Below are 21,854 nucleotides of genomic sequence, written 5' to 3'. Positions count from 1 at the left end.
AATTGCTTTCCCAACCTCTGCTTTTTGAAAATATTTGTGAAGCTGAAGCCTACACAGTCTTTTAAACCTAGCTGCTCTGGTGTTGGAGCAGAAAGCTTCCAGTTGTGTGTTTGTGTTACAACCATGGGAATATTAATGTCCTATTAACTTCTGTTTGTCAGAGGTGGATATGAACAGGACCCTAAGGCCTTTAAAAATGTCTGTATGTACTTCATGCTTCTTTTGCTAATCTATAAATAATTGTTCCAGGTGCAGAACTGTCATACAGAGATATTTTGCCCAGGTGCTGAAGGACTGTAGACATTTTGGCTTCATAGTTGAGGTGGGTGTGGGTTTTTTTTTGTCTGAAGAAAATGTCTGTAACAGTCAATTTGTGTAAATAGGAGAAGGAAGAGTGGGGATCATAAGCACTTCCTGCAGGCCACATGCTCTGGAATGTTTCTCAATGTTCTTAAAGCTTTCAGATCTTTTTGATGCCTGGTTCAGATTTAGTTCAGCCAAATGATGTTCTATCTGGAGCACCCATCTCTCAAGCATTGTGTAAGCATGATCAGATCTTGTCTCATTCTTGTCCCACCAAGAGCAATTTCTGTTATTAGCTCAATAGCATTAACAGCATTTTTTTATCCCTGACTCTAATCAGTCACACAGGGAGTTGCTGGCTGCTTTTCAAAGTACAAGGCTTTGGGTTTGGGAGCAAAGCAAGGAGCTCCTCCCTTCTTTTGAACCTCCCTGAGATCACTTGTGTTTCATTCCTACTTATGGATTTCTGCTCAGAACCATGGCAAGAGGTGGCATCTTCCCTCCTACCCTTCTCTGACAGCAGTGCCCTTCTTCCCATGGCTGAGTGCATGCAAATTAATTTTTATGTTGCCTGCTCTCTCCTTTAGGTCTAGTTTTATTATTGTTATCTGTGCTTGTGTCTTGGTGGGGAAGGGGTGTGTGTTACTTTTGCTTTTCCTATGGTGGTTCAGAGCCTTGGCTTTCCTGTTGGAGTGTTGCTCTTCTGGGGCTGGAAGATGACCAACAGCTCTGGTTTTAAAAAATCCAAACCCAGCTCCTCCCATTCCTGCTCTCTCCTTTCCCCCAGTGGGACAGTAAGAGGTCTCTTCTTCCAGAAGAAAGTGAAGGAGCAGTGTAAAGATGAAAGGCACAATTTTTTTATCCTGTCACATTTCTTATTGCAATTTCTTTCTGTGACTTCCCTTTTCTGTTGCAAATTAGCACTGGCAGCCTTGCAAGCCCTTATCTGGGATAACTAGGACAGAGAATAGAAAGTGCAGCTACAGCAGCATTACAGGTGGTTTTACAAAGGATGGATTTAGAACTGAGAGATGGCAGCAGCTGACATGGAAATGTTTGCACTGGATGTTCCATTCCCTAACAGGCTGGCTGTGTCAAAGAAAGGCAAACTCTTGTTCCATAACTCCTGTGAGAAAAGTGCACAGGAGTGCTTAGAAGGGGCAAATGAATTCTGGCATGGGTTCTCTGATGTCTCCTGATGTTAATGTTTTTGCCCTCTAACACAAATTCTCTGGACTCAAGACTTTAGAGGACTGTCTTAGTTTTGTCTTTTCTCTTGTCTTGAGAGGAGAATCTCTTTGGAGTTCTTTTAGTTTCTTATTCTTCCAAGGTTTGTCAAAGGGATACAAGGGATATTGGGGGGAAGAGGGAAGAATTAAGCAGATGTTTTGCTTTATCCCACAAACCTTGCTTTTCTTAAGAAACCAGGTTATGAACTGTTAATTGTATCTTTGTGCAATTGGCTGGTGCTGATCTTTGAGTTGTGATAGAATGGGAAAAGTTAAGCCAGTCCTTGAACTTTACCACTAAAGATGACAACCCAATATGTAAACTTATTATAGCTTCCAAGAGCTGGAGGAGGATGTAAGTCCTAAAAGTTACTGACTTTTAAAATAGATTTTAGTTTGCTCTTCTAAGGTGAAATGGTTCAGTGAGAAAGGAGCTCTGGTAATGAACAGTCTCATGACTTCAGAGGGTGCTTATTCTGGTTGTAGCCACATAACCCTTTCACCAGTGAGTATGTACAGTGCCAGAGAGCACAATGCTTTTCCTCTGAAAGTAGGACACAGCTGAAAGTAGGCTGGAGAATGAATATCTGAAAGCCAGATGGTATCAGGCTAATGAATTCTGCCCAGATGTCTTGTGTTGCAACAGCATCTGGTGGTCACTTGGTAGTGGACAGCAGGGTCATCCTGTGGGCTGTGGTGGAGGTCCCCTTAGATATGGCCCTGGGTCCAAACCAAGTCCCTCAGCAGTGAGTCACTGGGTCAGCTCTGTGAGGTTCTTTCATAAAGGAAACTTGCTGGCTTTGCAGGCAGTGCAGCTACAGCAGGGGAGCAGCACATGGGTCACTGCTGTCTTGTCTTTTTTGTAGTCTAGAGAGCACCAAATGAAACCTTTCTCAGTGTCAGAGATGCCAAGCAGCATCTCTTTGAGATGCTTGTGCTGTTTGGAGCACGTTGGGAAGCAATGGTTTGCAAAGAAGGAGCAGCAGTTTGTGCAGAACCACGAGGTTTCATGGTGTGACAGATCAGCCTGACCTCTTTGTGGTTCTATGCTTTCAAGGTAGGAAATCCCCCTGTGAAAGTTTTAGGTGAACTTAGCTTTGTAGCCTATTTTCAACTAGCCCTGAAGTGGAAATTGAGGGTGTGAAATGCACAGACCAGATAAAGCTTGAAAATTCAGCAGAGCATTGCACTGACCCACAGTTTAGAACTTGCCTTCCCACAAATGACTGAGCCCTTTCTTTTCCAAAACAGCAATTTACCTTCACCAGTGCTGCTGAGAAGTCTTGGCAGTGCTCTGGCTGAAGCACTAGTGTGACATCTCCCTGCTCCCAACACTCATCCTTACTTCCCTTGAACTTGTGCTCTTTCCTTTCCACTGATTAACACCCTGTGAAATCTCTTCTGATGCCATCTCCACAGATGTATTTTTTCCCCTAGGGCCATCTACCTGCTTCTGCAAGGGCAGGGACAGGCTGCACTCCACAGCTGTGGTCTGGTATCAGCTGCAGGAGCTGTTTCAGTCTCTGCAGTGCCACAGACACAAAGCTCCTCTGCACAGTAGCAAGTGCCTGTGGCACCTCTGCCTTGGCACCCTCTGAGCTCTTGGCTGGAGCTGTGCACAACTGATGAGGTTTTGCATCTCCTAGATAACAACAGTTCTTTGGAAATCCAGGAAACAGTGGGTTGGGGCACTGCAGTGGTTATGTCTGTGCCAGTGATTTTGGGAGCACTGTTAAATATGTGTATTATATGGCAGCTAATTGCTGACTGGGTGCATGATGTGCCTTGGAGCATAAAGGGAACAAAGATGCACTGGTTGTTCCAACCAGGTCAAAAATCAAAGGTGTGCATGAGTGGAAATCTCTAATGGAACTCTGAATATTTGGATATCTTCTCCTGGGATATCAGAGAGCCAGTGTAACCTATGAGGCCATCCATAACTGGGCAGATGCAGTGTCAGGGCCAGCCTTCTCAAATGTCCTCTGTTCACATTTCTTGGATTCATGGCATGAACACTGAGCATCCAAGCTGTGATAACTCTTAAACTGGTTACACTCTGCTCCTCTGATAGTCTCTGCTTTAGTGATCTCTTAAGATGTAAATAGACCCAAATCAGAGACAGGATCTGAGCTTTCTCTCATATCACACACTTTGAGAACTGTAAACACCAGTGTTTTCTGTGAGACCAAAACATGTAAATGATCAGCTGAAGGAGCTGTGTTTTTATATATGTGAGAGACCATTCTTTATCTCTGGGTTTCTCTAATAAAGAATGCCTGCTGCACTTTAGAAAAGACTACCTTCTTTTATTCTGTTCTTGCACAAAATGTTTAAAATCATAGGCCACCTTATTATTTATCCATGTGCAGGGACCATATCTGGCTGGGCTCTTTTGGCATCTAGCAGAATGCTGTGGGTATTTCATTTGGATGGAAGGATGTCCTTATTTGCATGTCTCAAAGTACTTATTAGTGTGTTTCCACTATAGTCAAACTCTCCTAAAACACAATATTATTTGGTGCACAGCTGTTGCTTCTAAAGTAAACAGATGATTTTTCTGCTTTGCTATCAGATTCTAGGGAAGTAGACACTTCCAGGGAGATGTCTAACAAAGCTGTATCCAGGAGGATTTTTGTCATTGCAATGTGCTACTTTAGACAGATGCAGCAACTAAGTGGGTCTTCTTGTGGGTGGGAAGAGATGTTTTCCTGAGCCAGTCCTGCTCCCACAGCTGGGCTGTCTGAATTCAATTCACATCCTCTCTTGCCACCTCTTCATGAAAAACCCATCTTTTCAATTTGCCCAAAGCCTGAGTTCTGACTATTTGTGGTAGGAGTTGGCCAGACTTGGGGCTTCAGAAATGACTAAACTTGAGGTGGAAACTGCACAGAAACTTTGATTTTGGGAAGGCAAAGATTCCTTCTCCAAATTGTCTTTGCTTATTGGTAAGAAAGAGCTGATGCATCCAATGGGAACTTGAGTTGATTGATCCTTGATAGGAATGTGACCATCACCTCCTTCTTAGCCAAGCTGTGTCTTGGAACTTCAGCTGGGGCAATGGGGTGGAGTGTTGGCTGGGACTTCTGTGCAACCTACTGCAACCCCAACTCTCAAAGGGATGTCATGTCCTCAGATGGGAAAGTCCCAAGTGCTAATTGATTAGGTATGGCATTGTGCAGAATTTACAGGCAGCTGCCAAACATCTTGAGGCAATAATGCAGGCAAACAGAGCATTGAGTTTGGATGTTTAAGCACTATGGAATGGTATTAAATATTACAGCTGCCCTTTCTGCAGACACAAATATCTATTTGTGAGAACAAAATGTCATGGAACAATCTGGTTTTTTCCTCCCTCCTCTTGCTGATAGATTTGTGGAAAGTGAAGTTATTTGTAGTAATTTGGTGTGATTTGTCCTGTGCTTTAACTGACAACTGTTAAACAAAGCAGTAGCTTCTGGGTTCAACCCAAGGGAAAAATGATTTGTAGGAAGCACTCAAGGTATGTGGAGTTTACGTGACCTGGTTTTGAAGCACTTCCTCAGAACACTCACAGAAATCTTCTCTAGATCTTAACATGCTGATCTTGTATTTGTGGTTCAAAGCCCTTACATTCCTGTCCTGCTACCAGATGGATTTGAAGAGCCTTGTTAAGTTTGTGTCTTTCAATGCCCCAGATTGTGAGGAATTCAAAGCTAACCTCAGTGCTTCTAGGACTGTTTATTTAGAGGGCTCAACTAGGAGTGTTACATCTGGCTTTTTTTATAACCACTCAAGCTGTAAACCATCATTTGAGAGCTTGAATTGGCAGCTGAAGGACAGTGAACACCTCAGAGCAGCTCTGAAACAACACAGGCTTCAGAAATTGAAGCAATCCTATTTCTATGTAGTTGTTCAGGGATGGCAAAATGTCTGAGCTTTGTTCTGGAGCCACCCAGGATGAAATCCCTGCCCTGGTCTAACCAGAGCAAGACATGGGATGTCTCTGATCCACACCTTGCTGGCAGGGGGTCAGTGGGGCCTTGCCATGATTTGTGTCACCTCCCTGAGTTCTCCTACAGCTACTTCATCCCAAAATCCTGCATTATGGCCTGCAAATTCAAGGTACATTGGAGCTGAACTTTCCATAAGATAACCCTTGACACAAGGGCTTTTTTTGAGTAGGAACTTGTTCACACATCTCAACACAGGAGAATAAGAGAAAACAGGAACCAAGCTAATAAAACTGGATTTTAACCAAGGATATCCTGAGTTAGAGCCTTCCCTCCCTTCTGAGGTGTGGGACACATCTGTGGTTGGGCTGAGCAGGGACACACTGCCAACCATGTCAGGCTCAGTAAAGCTGAGCTTAGTGCAGGTCACTCTGAATTGACTTGTTCAGCTTCAGTGAAAGCAGGGTTTGGAAAACACCTGCAATAAAATGGCCTCATTCCATGATCACCAGGAAAATTGTAGCCACAGTGATGTTCTCAAAAGGTGAAATTAACTGAGTGGAGGATAATCTTTGAGGACAGAAGTTTCCCATGAGGAAATTCAAAGATTCCCTAGACAGACCTACCACACAACCCTGCTAGCTCTTTAATTTAGGTGTTTTGCTTTTTGGTTTGAGACTCTGAAGGTTTCATCCAGGCACTTGTGTGGCTCTATACTGGTGCCATAAAAGGAATTTATGCTCAGCAAGGAACTGCTGCTTTCCTTGGCATTAATAGATCACAAGTGTGGACCCAAGCAGTGTCTATGGAATTAGGTTTCCCCAGAGTCCACTTATTGGATGGATGAAACACTCTAGTACAAGTAAACACACTTTTCTGCTCCATTCCTCTGTGGTGAGTGAAGAAATGGGGGAGGATGTAATAAAATGTGCTACAGCACAGGGACTTATATGGGCCTTTGTCAGGGATGAAATTTAATTCTGACCCCTGACTTTCTAGATTGTCCTGCAGAGGGAATCTTTTCAGGAAAACCTTTTAGCCCTAAAGCTTTTCACTTCATGTCCCTGCTCCCTTTCCCAGCAGAGAATTTAAAAAGTACAAGAGATGCCATACAATGTGGGTACCCCAGGGAGCTTTCATTCCCATCCACACATGACAGACCTTCTTACAAAGAAAAAAATCCTTCCTCATCTTAAACCATTCTGTAAAAAAATATTGATTTTGTTATAGGAGACAATAGAAGCTCTGATAGATTCTGCTCTATAGATCCTATCACTATGGGCTTTTAGATTCACACAGGGTCATGCTTTGCTTTCAAAAATCTCTGAGAAGTGTAAGTACAGTGCTACCTGTAGTGCTGCCAGGAAAACTCAGCTTGCAGCCGGAGTCCTCAGAAGCATCACTAAGGGTGACTGAGTGAGGAGTGCAGGGGAGTGAATTAACCATGGAATGGCCCTTGCTGGATCTGTGGTAGAGATGGAAAAGTGGTGACACTCCTGTCTCCATTTCTTCTCACCTTGTGGGTTTCTCAAATGCTTCTGGGCATCTCCTTTTTTCCCATTCATCATTGTTATTGCTATTTAAAGAAAATGCCATCCTCTGGACAGTAAATTGCATTTGGGTAAGAGGACAACCAAATTTAAGCTGGTCTACCTCAAGGAGGTATTGAGGGGTTCTGTATGCTCTTCACTTCCCTGATGACAAAATAAATCAGTTTTCTTTGGAGATATAATGGGAAGGATCTGCTTGGCTCTAGCTCTGATCTCTGTCTGTGGCAATCATTGGCCTGGCAAGACTATTGATAAAGGAGCTGAAAGCAATTTTGCTTTCACAAAAAAATTCTGGTTCAGAATTTAAGCACATGCCAATGTAGAACATGGGTGCTCAGATATTAGAAGAGAAGCCAGAGGTGGAGATTACATTTAAATGCACTTGGTTGAGAAATATGTTTGGACTGTACAATAATTAACTATATTAATAAATTGGTGGGAGGCAAAAAAAAAATCAAGCAAACAGCAGTCACCTTCATCTCATTTAGCTCTTTTCAGCAGCCTTGCAAGGAAATTAAAAGTGGAATAAAATAATATGGAAAATGGTAAGATATGCATGGGGGATGTAAGAGGAAAATACATGAAAAACTAAATTGTAGAAATAATTTTAAAAACTAGAACCCTATAGATTATAACCCATTATAGTGATCTAGATTAAATAATTTTTAAAATTAGAACTCTATAGATTATAACCCATCATAGTGATCTAGATGAATAATTTGCCTGTTTTCTCCACCCTACCCATCCTGTAATACAGTGGTATTCTTCAATACACCATGAAAAAGCTGGATTGCACCACTTACCAGTGGTGTTTTGTTTTGTTTTAATAGAACAGAAGTGAATTTGGAGTGAAATCTTGGGTATTGGAGTGATGCAATTAATAAATCCCCTTCAGCACATGGAACTTATGCCCCTGCAATCTGCACTAAGACAGTGGCACTTCTCCAGCTCCTGTTAGCACAGGCACCTCTGCACCACACCTTGCTCTGGGGTTAGGATTTGCCTCAAGGTGTTGAGATGCTGTTTTAAAAACACATGAGCAGATGGAAACCCTTGAAAAATATGACTGCAGGTACATTCACAATGTATACACATCCCCAAATGCCCCTAAAAATTGTCAGTGCTCAATGAGATACTCAGTGAAGTATGTCACATCCAGAGTGTGAGTATATATTTAATGGACAGTAGCAGAAAAATATCTCACTGCTCAGAGCACAGTTTATATGTATTTTCCTTTCCTCCCCTCCCTTCTTCCTCTCACCTGTTGAACCAAATCTCAGTCATGGGCATGTCCCAGCACCTGGACTGTCACTTTGCTCTTTGGAATGCCCAGTTTCCAAAGGAGGCAGTGCTCTCCAGGCTCCTTGTCCTGAGAGGGAGGGAAGGCTGTAACAGTTCAGAAAAAAGAAGTGAGAAGGGTGTGAAAGACAAACCAGCTAAACTTTTTCAAAGGATTCTCAAGTACTCATCACAGAAGCATAGAATGAGTTGGAAGTGACCCTGAAAGATCATCTTGTCCCAGCCCCCTCTGCCATGGGCAAGGACACCTTCTACTAGACCAGAGTCACATCCATCCTGGCCTGGATGCTTCCAAGGATGAGACATCTCCTGGGCAACCCATTTCAGTGCCTCACCACTCCACAGTAAAGAATTTTTCCCTAATGTGTCACCTCCATCTTCCCTTTTTCAGTTTAAAATCATTGTCTTTTGGCTGGTCACTACAGGCCCTGGTAAAAAATCTCTTTTTTAACCAGCACCTGAGAGGCTTCTCTGAGGTCTCCATGGAGCTTTTTCCAGGCTGAACAACCTCAGTTCTCTCAGCCTGTGTTCAGAGCAGAGGTGTTCCTGCACTGACTGTTTTATGGATTCTGTATCTGCTCCAACAGGTCTCTGTTTTACGTCAGCAGAAAACTGTAGATGCCATTTACCATGATAAGGTGGGAAAATCCAAGATCCCTCTAACAGCTGACTGCACCTGTGTGGTGGTGGTGTTGATTGGCTTTTTTTTTTTTTTATTAGAATATCTACATTATTTTCTTTTGTGGAGTGAAATGTTTTTCTCCCACACCCCCAGCCACTGAGTGGCTTCTCTGGAGAAAAAGTGTCCAGAATGGTGACTATTCTACCAAAAGATCAATCTCCTGAATGTAGTATACACCCATGCAATCATTTTTAGGGCTTTCCCAAAGGGGGAAAATGTATCAGAGATTTTTTAAAATGTTCATCTTACCAAACATTTCACTAACCTGGTCTGTATTACAAGAAGAGTGCTCGGAGCTGAAAATTTCCTTTCCCTTTCCAGAAATACACAAATAATTTCTCTGGAATGAAAAATTTGTGCTAATTTCCACCTTTGCACTTCTTACACTTGTGTTACCAAGATAAACTCCAAATAATGGTAAGCATTTTGATTTAATGAGAACTGAAATCTATAGCTCTGTCATTTCACTTCTTCCTCAGGATTCACTTTTAGTCAAGTGGTGAAACATTTCTATTTAGCTTTCAGAAAGGCAAAATTAGCTGGCATGAACTGGCTCTTGGGGGGGTCTGAGTAGCAGGTTCACATAGAGGAGGTGTGAGAAATTGGACTTTGTGGCAGCTGTTGCTCTGTACTTTTCCCAGGTGTCTTTCTCCTACCTTCCTCTGTCCCTGCATTAATTTGGTGGGTACAGCCCCCTCTAAAGGCAGCAACGTGCTACCAAGAATAAAATTAGATTATAAGATAGGAAAGTTGTTTTAAGTGCCCTTTTATAGGGACTGGCTTGTACATCTATTGCTGTGTAATTTTTGAGGTTTGTTTTTTAAGTAAGGTAGTATAAATCTATCAAAACCAAGGCACTGAGTTTGTTTGAAGCCTACTTGAGCAATGAAAGTTGGTTTGTTTAATTAATTAATTAATTAATTATTTTTTTCCTTCTAAAGTCCACCACCACTTGCAACAGAAACCACAGTGACTCACTTTGGGAAAACCCTTCTGTGAAGATGTTTGCCCTCTTTGTCTTGCCACTTGATTTCTTCCCTACCTGCAGCCTGGACCTTGGGCTCTGTGTGTGCTCAGTACCCTGGCACCTCCTGCTTTCCTTTTCAGCTGCTGGTACTCTCTGCCAGTCTGTGAACAGTGGCCATTCAGAACCTGAGAAATTACCTAGAGCTCCCTTTTTGCTGGATGCTGAATGTCTTGAGCCTTTGCTTGTGCCCAGGTGACATTTTGAGGCAGCAAGTGTGATTTGATTGTTCTCAGCCTAGTGCTCGTCCTCCAAATTTGACTAAACTGGGACTCCCTGTTCAGTCACTTCTGTCAGTGTGTCACTTTAGTGACTAAGGAAAAGCAAAAAGATAAGATTGGAAATAAAGGCAAAGCAGTGCTCAGAGAGAAAGTTAGTTGGAAATGCCTTTTGTTTTAGTGGTGGCCTCACTTTCCATTTTGCACACCCCAGCTGGGAGCCAGCACAGGGGAGAGCAGTTACACAACTGGGAACCCCCCCAGTCTGTGGCTTTTCCTCTCTGGCAAACTGTCACTTATGACAAAGAAAACAAAACAACCCCCAAGCCAAATATACACAGTTTCTTTTTCATTTTTCCCACGGCTGCATCATCTGAGACAAGTGTAAAAGACCTTAGTCAAAACCCACAGCCCACATACTGCAACGCTCTCAGCTGGGACAGAAAACCTGATCTCTTGCTTACCTGTGTGGAATCTCTGTGCTCCCTCTGCATGTGCTGAGACCCAAACGTGCTGCTGCAAGGAGCTGCTGCTGTGAATGAGGAAGTGCTGGAGCAGAGGATGTGAGTGTGACTCAGAAATTGGGGGTTGGTTCTCCAGCAAGCTGAGGAAAAAATGGAATTAGTGTCAGCTCTCAGAATAGCACGTTCAGCTGGTGTAAGGACTTGCAAGTGAACTTCTTTACCAATAGAAAAAATCCAGGAACATCCACCTTTGATCTTTTCCCAGAATTGGCTATTCTGGGAAATCATAGCCATTTATGATAATGCACCCTTCAGCTATTGCAGCTCTTTCTAGCAGGACTGCCTTTTGTCCTATAGTTAAACATTTCTTTGTATGGATGTGCTGCTTGAAAATGTTCAGAACAAGGATTTTGCCAGAGTTTCTAAAAAAACTCGTCTCTCAGCTTAAGCAGGCACTTGAGACTTTGCTTAGTTCTTTCTATTGAGAAAAGAAAATAATTAAGGAACTCTTACCTTAGTTTTGACTGATGTTCCTGTATTTGGTTTCCTGTACAGCCAAGCACAGAGGCCACCCCTGGCAGTTTCTAAGCACGCCTTTCCAAACCCTACAGGGCCAAAAAAAGCCCTTTTATTTGCTCTGCAATCAAGCACTGTATTTTCCCTGACTCTGCTGTTGATGTGCAGGTACTGAGCAATATTTACCCCTTATGTTTTCAGCCAGCCATGGCAGAAGCTTTTCCTTTTCTCCTTGAGAGCTCCAGATCTCACTGAGCTGTGGCATTTCATAAAGAAATCTGTTTTGCTTTCAATTGGCATTTGCTGCCAAGGGCTTTTCTTCACTAGGGTGGGTTTTTTTAGCACATGGTTGCATAATTTCACCATTCATTACTTGTGGAAAAATATATTTGGTGGATTCTGTTCAACACTTATTCAAACTGCCAGTTTCTGGGTCATCTCTCTTGCATTGAATTGAATCCTTCTGACATCTCCCTTTGTTTATTTTACAGATGGATATACAAACATCTTAATGCACTCTTAAGTGTTGAACTTTACATTATATAAACGTGCCATGAAAGGCATACCCATTGGTTTGAATTATTATTAAAGAGTATTAAATTATAATTACTCTTAAAAATAAATAATAGTAATACAACCACTGTTCTCATTCATCTCACCTCCTCCTCTACTTGGACTAAGTAGAGAGCTTGCTATTTAATCATCTGGATGAATTTAAATATTAATATGTAACAGTCATACAAAAAAAAATCACTTAAACTTTAGAATAGGCCTGGGTTTTTCTTCTTTTTTAAAAAAATATTAAGCTAGAAGTTAAATAATTAAAAAAAGTCTAGAAAGTCATCTTTCATTACATTAGAAAACAAACAAAGCCACCCACACTCTACTTAATTGTTTTAAAAGTAAGACTTGATAAATCAGTCAGCTTCATGGTAGTATTTCAGCAATGTGTAATTTCTCACTCAAACAGGGCTGTAATGGAGTTGCTCATTCTCTCCTGTGGCAATGATAATCCAGAGTATTTCCAGAGGCACTTCACTTTTGGAAAGCTTTGAATGCCTGATGCAACTCATATTTAGATGGGTGGAAGACACAGCAGAGGAATAAACTTGTGAGTTTGTAGAAGTTATTTTCTCTCTAGCCCTGAAACACAAAAATGAAAGGCATCCAAGACTGTAAATCCTGATGAAGTACCAAAACCATCTATGGCTGCACTAATGTCAGGAGAAAGTTGTATTGGTAGTTTTTTCCCTTTTCTGAGAGCTGCTCTTCTGGAAGATCCTAATCCTGCTCTGAGAGCTCCTCTCACAACAGCACAAGCATTGTCCAAGTTAATTGCTAGAATCTGACTCAGAGGTGCCATGTGCTGCTCCAGATAAAAGAAAATCATAATGAAGTTTAAGGATGTGAGGGTGTTTCCTTAATGCTTTTTAGGCTAATTCCTTCTTTACATGCTTTGAACAAGCCTAAATTTAAACCATCAGCTGAAGTAATTTTCCTGTGTGTCCAGTGACTTCAACAGCTTTTTCCATTACATCCCTTTAAGGTTCTGTGTTTTTAAACACAAGCTTTTCTTGTGTTTTGTCTTCCAAGTGCTCTGGCTTGGTGATTAATGATGAGGATGGAAAGACTGCTGTGCTTGGGTACCCTCTGTGTCTTCCATTCTTTCCTCATGGTGTTGCTGTCCATCTTGCAGGAGGAGGTAGCAGATATGGATCACTAATGCATTATTTCCAAACCTCTCAGTACAAAAATGCAGCAGCCACAGACACCTGTGATCATTTAATGGAGTGAAGGCTGTGGGTCTGGTGGGCATGGCCATGCAGTTTTTACTCCATTTGATTTTCAGTAATAAATACAAAGGAGTCATAATGATCTGTGGTGACTGTTCACCAGGATAAGCCTTTCCTGTGTGTGGCTGAGCTTTGGTTTGGAGTTGGTTTTTGTTTGGCATGGTTTTTTTCCCAGGCTCATCACTGACTCATGTGACAGAAGTGAGGTGCTGTGATTGCTCAGTGTTCCACTGTGCTACCCTGAGTGCAGTCAAACCTGAAAGAAAATTAAGACCTGGCAGCAGTGCAATACTGTCTTAAATTGTTTATCTTGACAGAAAAGACTGAAAGAAATATTTTTTTTTCTTCCCATCCTTCCTGTTCTTTCAGCATTGTCGTATTAAATTTAGTATGGGTTGAGTGACCTGAAGGAGACTGCTGTTATGGCTATGTGCTTTCAAATCCAGTCATAACTTTTCCACAGTCCCAGAGAGGTTGAGCTTGGAAGGGACCTCTGGAAGTGATCTGGTTCTGCTCAGGCCAGGCCACATACTTATTTTCAGGCAGAAAATGTGTGTGTGTGCCCATTTCCTCTGGTCCTGCCCCTGGGCACTCCTGGCTCTGTCCTCTGTGCACTCTCCCTGGAGCTATTTCCACACAGCTCAAATCCCACCTGAGCCTCCTCTGCCCTGGCAGGACAGCCCCAGCTCTCTCAGCCTTTCCTCACAGAAGAAAGACTTGTCTCTTCATTGTGGCCCTTCACTCTCTCTCCTTTAGATTAATGGTACAATTAATTAATTGTAGGGGCAGCCCAGCCTCATTAGTGCTGAGGAGAGGGAAGGGAGGGATCACCTTCCTCAATATTTTGCCTGGTGCAGCTCAGGATACCTTTAACCTTCTTTGCCACAAGAATACAATTCTGTTGTGTTCAACATGGATCCTTTTCATTTCTCCTCCTGAAGGCAGGGGTGATGTTTGTTCTCCTCTGCTTCTCTGGCTCTGCTCAGTTGCCATAATCCATCAAGGATTATAAGAGTGGCCTTGCAGTGATTTCTGCCAGCTCCCTCAGCACTCGTTGGTAGATCTCACCAAAACCTTGAATGGATCAAATTCCAGGTGGAGTTTGGCTTTCTTAACCATGTTTCTGTGTGCTCAGACAGTGTCTCTGCTCCTTCAACCTTACCCAGCCCTGCCCCACCCTCTCATGCTTTCTTTTGTGCCTGGCTTTTGCCATGACCTTGTTCATCCACGCAGGCCTCTTGGTAGGTTTTGTTTTGTTTTTTCTCTTTTTGCTTCCTACACATTGCAATGAAGCAAGCACAAAACAAAACTTTGTTGAGACAAGCTATCAAGCCAACACAAATCCTTACCCTGACTCATGTCCTGCAGGCATTGCCCAATGCCCTGCTGGTTTTCAGTCCCTGGGGCTCCTCACTTCAGTGTTTGGGGATGTCCATGTCATCAGTATCTTTGTCATGCTGCTTTTAGGGTGTATAAATGTGCTTTCTCCCCTCTATTTGCATATTTGCTAGAAGGTTTCCAGCTGAAGCAAAATACAGCCTGGTTTTCCCCAGAACATCACTCCCTTGCTCTGTTACCAGACACAGTTGCCCACACATCTGCTAATTCAAAGACTGAATCAGATGCTTTCCAAAGTCAGAGCCAGAGTGTTTTCATCACCTGTAAGTGAATTGATGAAAGAATTAATGGTTTAGGTATTTTAATTTCCTGTGTCTGGAATATAAACTTGCACTCAGCTAAGTACTGGTGCAGACTGGTTAAGGGACCTATGTATTTTCATTTGATGCTATGATAGCATGATGTGACCTTGCAATATTCCTTTTTCTAGCTGTATATTTCCCCTCTGCTTGTGTTTGTTATCTGAATGGCTTTTAAACCTGCTGGCAGAGTTCTCCAAAAAACTGAGTCTTTTTTTTTGCTGTTATTCATCACATATGGGTGATTGTAGCTGGTATTACTAATAAATGAGAGTTTTTCTCTTTGCCCTTCCCTCACTTTGTTATCAGATGAACCAAATAATACAGACAGTCTTAACCAAGCTCACCTCAGAAGGAAAATGCAAATTCCATTTGTAATTCTGAGCAGAGGACAGCAAAGTTTTTTGGGTAAGGCAGTATAGACCAGCAGTAGCTGTATCTTGCCATGCTCATCTTCTTTACTTCCCATTGTTAAACCTTAATCCTTCTCCAGTTCAAGTGGAAACAAAAAAGACTGTTTCCATGAGGCTGGTGAGCACCTGAATCTGTGTACTTTATTTGTCATTTTGGATTTGGCTGCAGATGAGGCTTTCCAGCCCATGGGAAGCTATCCTAGTTGTGGCTGGTTTCCCTTGTATCCACATATTTAGCTAATACCTTATGTGGTTAGGACTCTTATCCCAGGATGAGGGATATGCAGAGATATGAAGCAATAATGAGTTTTCATTTTGGCTTTTGAACCACCTGAGCAATAGTGGAAGACCTTTCATGGTGCAGCCATAGTAGCAAAAATTGAAACAGCACGTTCAGCTGCAAAGGAAGAGGTGACAGCCAGCAGCACTGCTGTCCAACAGATGTCCTTAGTCCTGGCAGGAGCAGATACTTGGCAAGAAATGTGTATCTGTTACTGAGGCCTAATGACCTGAACATGCCAGCAGGAATGGGAACAAAAATTCAGCTTGACTGTGAGAAAGAACTTGAAGCTGATTTTTGCTACTGCTTTGTTCAGTCTGATCCCTTAAATGATAAAGCTTTTGGGCCAATCAATTAGCTGTTTATTTCTCTCTGAAGTCAATTCCCCCCTTTTCTCAGTGAGTGACTGCAGTGAGTGGCTGCCCCAGGGTCAGGAGGTCTCAAGAGGGAGAATTTGTGCTTTTTCTGTAAAGGTGTTGATGGTTGTATTTGCCACAAGGCTTCTGGATTTTCCTAGGGAATAGCAGCAAGCACTGGGAGGTGTTGGATGTGTTATTTGCTCCATGTACGGTTGCTTTCCTCCCAGCATAAGCAAGACATAAAATAGACAATTTCAGCTGGGAGGGACCTGCTTTAATCAGCAGGGAAAGGCTCTGCTTTGCTAGAAATGTGCAGGGAGCACACCCACCTTCTGAAAGGTATTTAACACTCCAACCAGCTTATTTGCAACTACAGTAACATTTGGGGGTGTACCTGGGTTCCTGTCTGGAGGAATTGTGTAAGCCAGGCATTGAGCAGAGGTGCCTGGGGGAGGTTCAGCACAGTCCCAGCAATTCCACCTGCACTCCTTCAGTGCTGCAGCTGCTCAGGCTAAGGATGATTACAGGAGAGCTTCTTCCATTCAGGAATAAAATTCCTCATGGCAGGAATACCATGAGATCCAAGAGAAAAATAATCCTGCAGCTTGGTTTGTGCTGTCACCAGCTATGCTCTGTGCTAACCTGAGTGAGTTTAGTCGAGTCTAATGCATTCATTTCTGAACACAACTGCAGATCCAGCCACTCTTGCTGTATTTTGTGGAGGGTTTTTTTTTCTCTCTGAAGGGTTGTGTGTTAATGTAAATGTTAGCAGCAATTAAAGTGCCCATTCTGCAATTGTTATCTGTAATCCTTTACCCCTGGCCTATCAGAAGCTGGTCTAATAGTGGGGAACTTGTTTAGTTCAGCAGCACCTGATGTGCTGTGGGTGTCCAAAGGCCCTGAAGGGAACACCTTCCCTGTGGCTGTGACCCACAGGGACAGCAAGGTGAGCAGGGACTTTGTGATGGGTGAAGTATATGGCAACAACTCTTCGGATCTTGGACCTCACCTCACTAAAAATCAATATTTCTTTCTAAATTTTGTGAGAGGAAGCACTGCCTTTCCTAGTGTGAAAGTTCAGGCAGGCTCTAATTACTGTCTGTGTAATTGAGTTGCTGATATTCTGCCAACCTGTGGGGAGCAGCACCTCAAGAAGGTAAAAAATAAACTGTGCTGCCTTGGCAGTGAACAGGGAGGGACACAAGCTTTGACATGTTGGGGTGTGGGGGAGACAGGAATATCTGTCTTCCCTCCCTGAAAAATCAACAGTGTGAATGAAAGCTTCCAGTTGTGTTTGCATCCAGTCTGTGACAGTCCTGCCACTCAGACAGGGACATTGTGGGACCTGTGTGCTTGCTTATCTCCTTGCAAAACTTGACCAGATTTGGCTGTTAAATTGCACTTTATCTCTGCTCAGATACACTTTTGCATGCTGCTGCTTTGTGCTCACCTCTGCACCTGCTGACTGCTTGCAAGGAGCTTCCAGCTGAGATGGGATATATCAGAGATGTGTTATACCAATGTTTATTGCCAGGCTGGGTGCTCTGTCCCATCACCTGGGAGTGCACAGATTTAGATTATGGCTTGCTTTATAAGATGTGTAGTGACAGATTAGTAAAACTGCTGGGCTGTAGAGCCAGGCCTGTGTAGGAGGGGTTTGGGGTCCATTGCCAGCCTCTCACCTGGCTTCTGCCTAGGTGCAAAAGTTCATTGGTTCCCTCCTCACTGTTTGCAGCATTGCCTGGAGACTAAACCAAACAATTCCTTTCCTTTCCTGCCCTTCAACCACACCCCAAACCTTCTGAAATACATACAGGCAGGGGCACACCTCTGGTGCCTGGGATCTCTTGTAGCTGTGGGGTGCTCAAGCCTAAGTTACCTGTGACCTGGGAACACTAAAACCAGTTTTAATGCAAAAACTGGTATAGTAGCAAATAGTGGAGGTATTTGACACAAGGATTATTTAGCTCTGCTTCCCAAGACTCAAAGGTTTATTGATGCAATAAATGCAGCCACAGAATCTGGTGGATTCCTTTGGCCAAGTTTCCTGTTTCTGAGGAACCATTGTTTGACTTTGTTTAGAAATAATTTTCCACTCAGATTATGTTGTGATGCAGTAGGAATTGCTCAAAAATGAAGCTAAGACACATTATATGAAGCAGTTGCCACACAGCCAAAAATGCTGATGAAAGCCACTGGCTCACTCTGTGCATGCCTGATGGTTTTGTGGTTAATCATTCCAGCTGGCCAGATAATGTTTGTTAATGGGAGCTCTTCTTTAAGAGCTACTTTAAATAAAAATAAATTAAAACCAATCCACTTCCCCCACAAATCTTCATCTCCTGAGGACTGGTGAATTGTCACTGGGCTGGAGCAGACTAAAAGATTGTATTTTTTCCCTTCTTTCTTTCTTTCTTGTTCCTCCTCTCAGCTGGATCAAACTGCCAGCATGGGCAGGCAGCTGTCTGCCTCATGGTAGTAATGAAAAATGCAATGTCAAATAACAAACAGATAATCTGAAGTTAAACAGAACAGTTGCGCAAAGTTTGGGGGTTATTTATTTATTTATGTGCTTAATTATGAATTCTTTTAACTTTTCCTGCTCAAAGGCACTTACCCCTCAGCACTGGGGCGTGCTCAGGACTCCTAATGGGATCTTGCTGTGAGGAGACCTGGCACCAAGGCTCACCCTGTCTCCAAAGCCACTTCCTCAGCTTCTCCAGCCCTTCAGTTTCTGGGTGTGCTTTCTGTGTCAGCTGGTGCCAGGAGTGCAGGAGACCTTGCTGGGGTGGTGTCCTCTGCCTCACCCTGTGCAGAATCTGTCAGTGAATTATCTGGTCAGCCCCCCTGCCTCATTCAGGAGGTCAGCAGCCAACTCATGGTTTTGATAAGAGAGTTCAATAACACATCTTGAATAAGGCAGCAGCCCTCTGTGCTGCAGATACAGCCAGATAGAAATATGAGCAAACCCAGACTCCAGTTGTGAAGGCAGTGTACAAAACAAAAGTATTTGAAAGACCAGGTTTATGATGGGACTTGTAGTACTCTGCTGACAGAGTTTAATCACACTGATCTCAGCTGGTCAAAAAAACTTCCAATAAAGGTGATGAAGATATTTCATGTTTGCCTACTGTTATAAAATTAGCTACAGTTCAGGCATTGTGCACCTTTATTCCCTGACCTATTTTTAGTTATGGTAACTGATAACTGCAGTGGTGATACACTTTAGAAGTTGGGTAATGCAATAATGGGAAGTCTGACTGACTGAGAGATGAATTGAGAGGTGTAGAGCTGCTTCTAGTCCAGCATGATGCTGTGGAAAAGTTGTTTTTGCAAGCAAATCTGATCTTGTTTAGAAACTGCAGTCTCAGCCCTGTAATGTGGCAGCTAAGATCTGGCAGAAGAAATGAAAAAAGCATTTGCAGTCACTCCCTGTCCACACTATGGTTGTGTTACTGTTGCATATTACTGACAGATTCTTAAAAGATTTCCAGTTTGAATGAGAGGTACCTTATCGTTTTCCTCCTATTTTTTTTTTTTTTGTGCAGTGTAATGCCATTCAAAATTAGCAAACAGCTTCTGTTCACTTATGATATCTATGGGGGTGAAGGCTGCACAAAAGTAGACTTTCCAGTTCAGCAAGTGGGAAAAGGTCTCTGCAAGCTGGAGATGTGAGTGTAAACACCAATTCAGCTACTGGCAGCCTTGTGTGACTCTGAGCATGACTGTGTGGCCAAGTTTGTCAATTATACAATCCCCCCCTAAGCAGCACTTCTTGGAATTACAGAAGAACAAATAAGTAATTTATTGGTAAATTGTTGGGACCAATTTTGGGCAGGTTCAAAGGTCAGCCTAAGCATCCTTGATGTATGAGTATCTATCTCATATCTATCTACAGCAGACTGAAATAGGAGACAAGCCCTTTTCTGTGCCAGAGTGAAATTGGAGACAGGCTCTTTCCTAACAATATGTAAACAAAGAATTTGTGATTAACTATCACATCATGAGTAACTGCCAAGGACTCACATTTGACAGCAGGGAGCATGGCTCACATACAGTAATTATGCTAAGTGCTGATAACACAGGAAATGTTGAAAGCATTTTTCCTGTGCTGGGAGGTAATTGTACAAACTGACCTGTTGTCACATAAGTGTGTCCTGAATGATGAGTGACATAGAAGCTGCTGCTCTGTAATTCCCTGGGATGCCAGATGCAGAGATCACCTCACAGAACATGTCGGATGCTTTTTATAAACATAGAATGGATGAGCTGGGGAGGGACCACAGTTGGTCATCCAGTCCAACCTCCCTGCTCCTGCAGAGTCCCCTGGAATGCACAACTCAGCATTGTGTCCAGACAGCTTTTGAGCATCTCCAGGGAAGATCTCCACAGTCTCTCTGGGCCTCCTGTTCCGGTGCTCAGCCACCCTCAACAAAAAGCTCTTCTTCATTTTCAGGTGGAACTTTCAGTCCACCAGTTTCTGCCCATTCCTCTTGTCCCATTTTGCAGGAGTCTTTGTGCTGGGATAGACGGTCGCCAGGGACTAAACTCAAGCGCTCTGTATATGCTGAAAGTTACAGCTGCAGTTTATTATAAGAGAGCTGTTCTAAGAGCTGCCTGGTGCAGCCCAGAGTCAGGCAAAAAGAGATAAAAGGGGGGAGAGAAAGAGTAATGGGATAAAAGGGTGGTGGGGTAATAGAAGGGAGGTAAGAGAAGGGTAAGGAGAGAGAGTAAAGAGAGTAAGAGAAGAGGGAGAAGAGAGAGAGAGCAATGGCAGGAGGGAGAGTAAAAAAGGGATGATTTCCCATTTACAATACAATAAATTTCCTTCTATAATGAATATTCTAATTTCTAAGAACCAATCTAATACAAAATACAAATTCTATAGCATTTACATACAGCCATGAATCTTTATATTAACATAATGTGTTACATTTTAAACTCTAAAAGCTGCTCTTTGGACCTTTGGGCTTGTTTTCTGGCAGAGGGCATTGTTCTATCAAGACAGGATTACCTTCAGCAGGCCATCCTATTGTTTCATGGTTATTCAGTAACTAAGGCTTGGCATCTCAAACGTGGCTTTCATCCCAATTTTGTCCATGGTTTCTACACTCCCAGAATTTGAGCATTCATATTTGTAAGATTTTCCTGTTTCATCTTTCCCTACACCATTTCTCAGCCCTGTGGAGCAGAGCCTGCTCCATGCTCTGTATCCTCCCTGCACACAGTGACAATGACAATGAAGTCCCCTCTCAGCTGTCTCTTCTTGAGGCTGAACATGCCCACATCCCTCAGCATCTCCTCACCACTGAGTTGCTCCAGTACCCCAGTCACCTTTGTACCCTTGCTCCAGGAGCTCCACAATAATCCTCAAGGGGGGACCAGATTACAGTGATTCCATCCCATAATGTCATATCATGGAGCTGGTGAAGGCCCTGATGCCCACCACACAGAAGACAGGAAAAGTCCCAAGAGCCTAACAGCTGGGGGTGTTTTCTCCCTGTGGAGTTAGGCTGTACTCAATTGCTCTTTAGAGCAGTTTCTCTTCCTCTGGAAAAGAGAGAGCTTAGAGAAATTACACTTGGGGTTGACATGACCTTTTGTGCATGTTTGCTAAAAATATGAGAATATGTCAAATATGAGAAAGATTTACTTTGCAAGTTGGGAAAGCAACAAATAAATTTTCTTCGACGTAGCACAACATTTACTGAGGACATTAGAATCAGGGTAGCTGGAAAAAAGTGAATGCTTTTTTGAGCTAAATAGATATTTCAGCTCTCACAGGTAAAAATATTTAAACAGTGAATTTGACAACAGGACAGATGCATCCAGATTACTAAGTGCAACACATGTTTTCCCTTGGGGCTTTCCACTTGTGGTTTACCAGCCATGCCACAACAACTTTTCTGTGAAAGTGAGTCCATTTATTAGTCTTCCTCCAAAGCTGCATCAACTGTTGCTTTCCTGTGCATGTGTTTCAGTGAGCTGCTGTCTTTATTGAAGGCAGAGGGATGCTGGTGTTCATGTGCAATGAGCTGGTTTCAGCTCATTGAGGGGTGCAGTGAGCTGGTTTCATTTCTGGAAGCAGGAGGGTGTTC

General features: G+C 42.9%; 1 protein-coding gene across 1 annotated transcript in view; it reads right to left on the bottom strand.

Moving 5' to 3' along the window:
- LOC130258580 (V-set domain containing T-cell activation inhibitor 1-like) overlaps positions 1-10,883 on the bottom strand; it is a 31,839-nt gene extending 20,956 nt beyond the window's left edge. The window contains exons 1-2 of the mRNA XM_056502077.1: positions 10,699-10,883; positions 8,273-8,397 (exon numbers count right to left, since the gene is read on the bottom strand). The gene's annotated coding sequence lies outside the window, so the exon portion shown is untranslated. The remainder of the gene's footprint in view (positions 1-8,272; positions 8,398-10,698) is intronic.
- Between the last annotated feature and the right edge of the window lie 10,971 nt (positions 10,884-21,854).

Source organism: Oenanthe melanoleuca, chromosome 1, assembly GCF_029582105.1.
Source record: "Oenanthe melanoleuca isolate GR-GAL-2019-014 chromosome 1, OMel1.0, whole genome shotgun sequence".
NCBI classification, from domain to species: Eukaryota; Metazoa; Chordata; class Aves; order Passeriformes; family Muscicapidae; genus Oenanthe; species Oenanthe melanoleuca.
The sequence above is the reverse complement of the archived record's forward strand: the minus strand, read 5'-3'. Positions and strand labels throughout refer to the sequence as shown.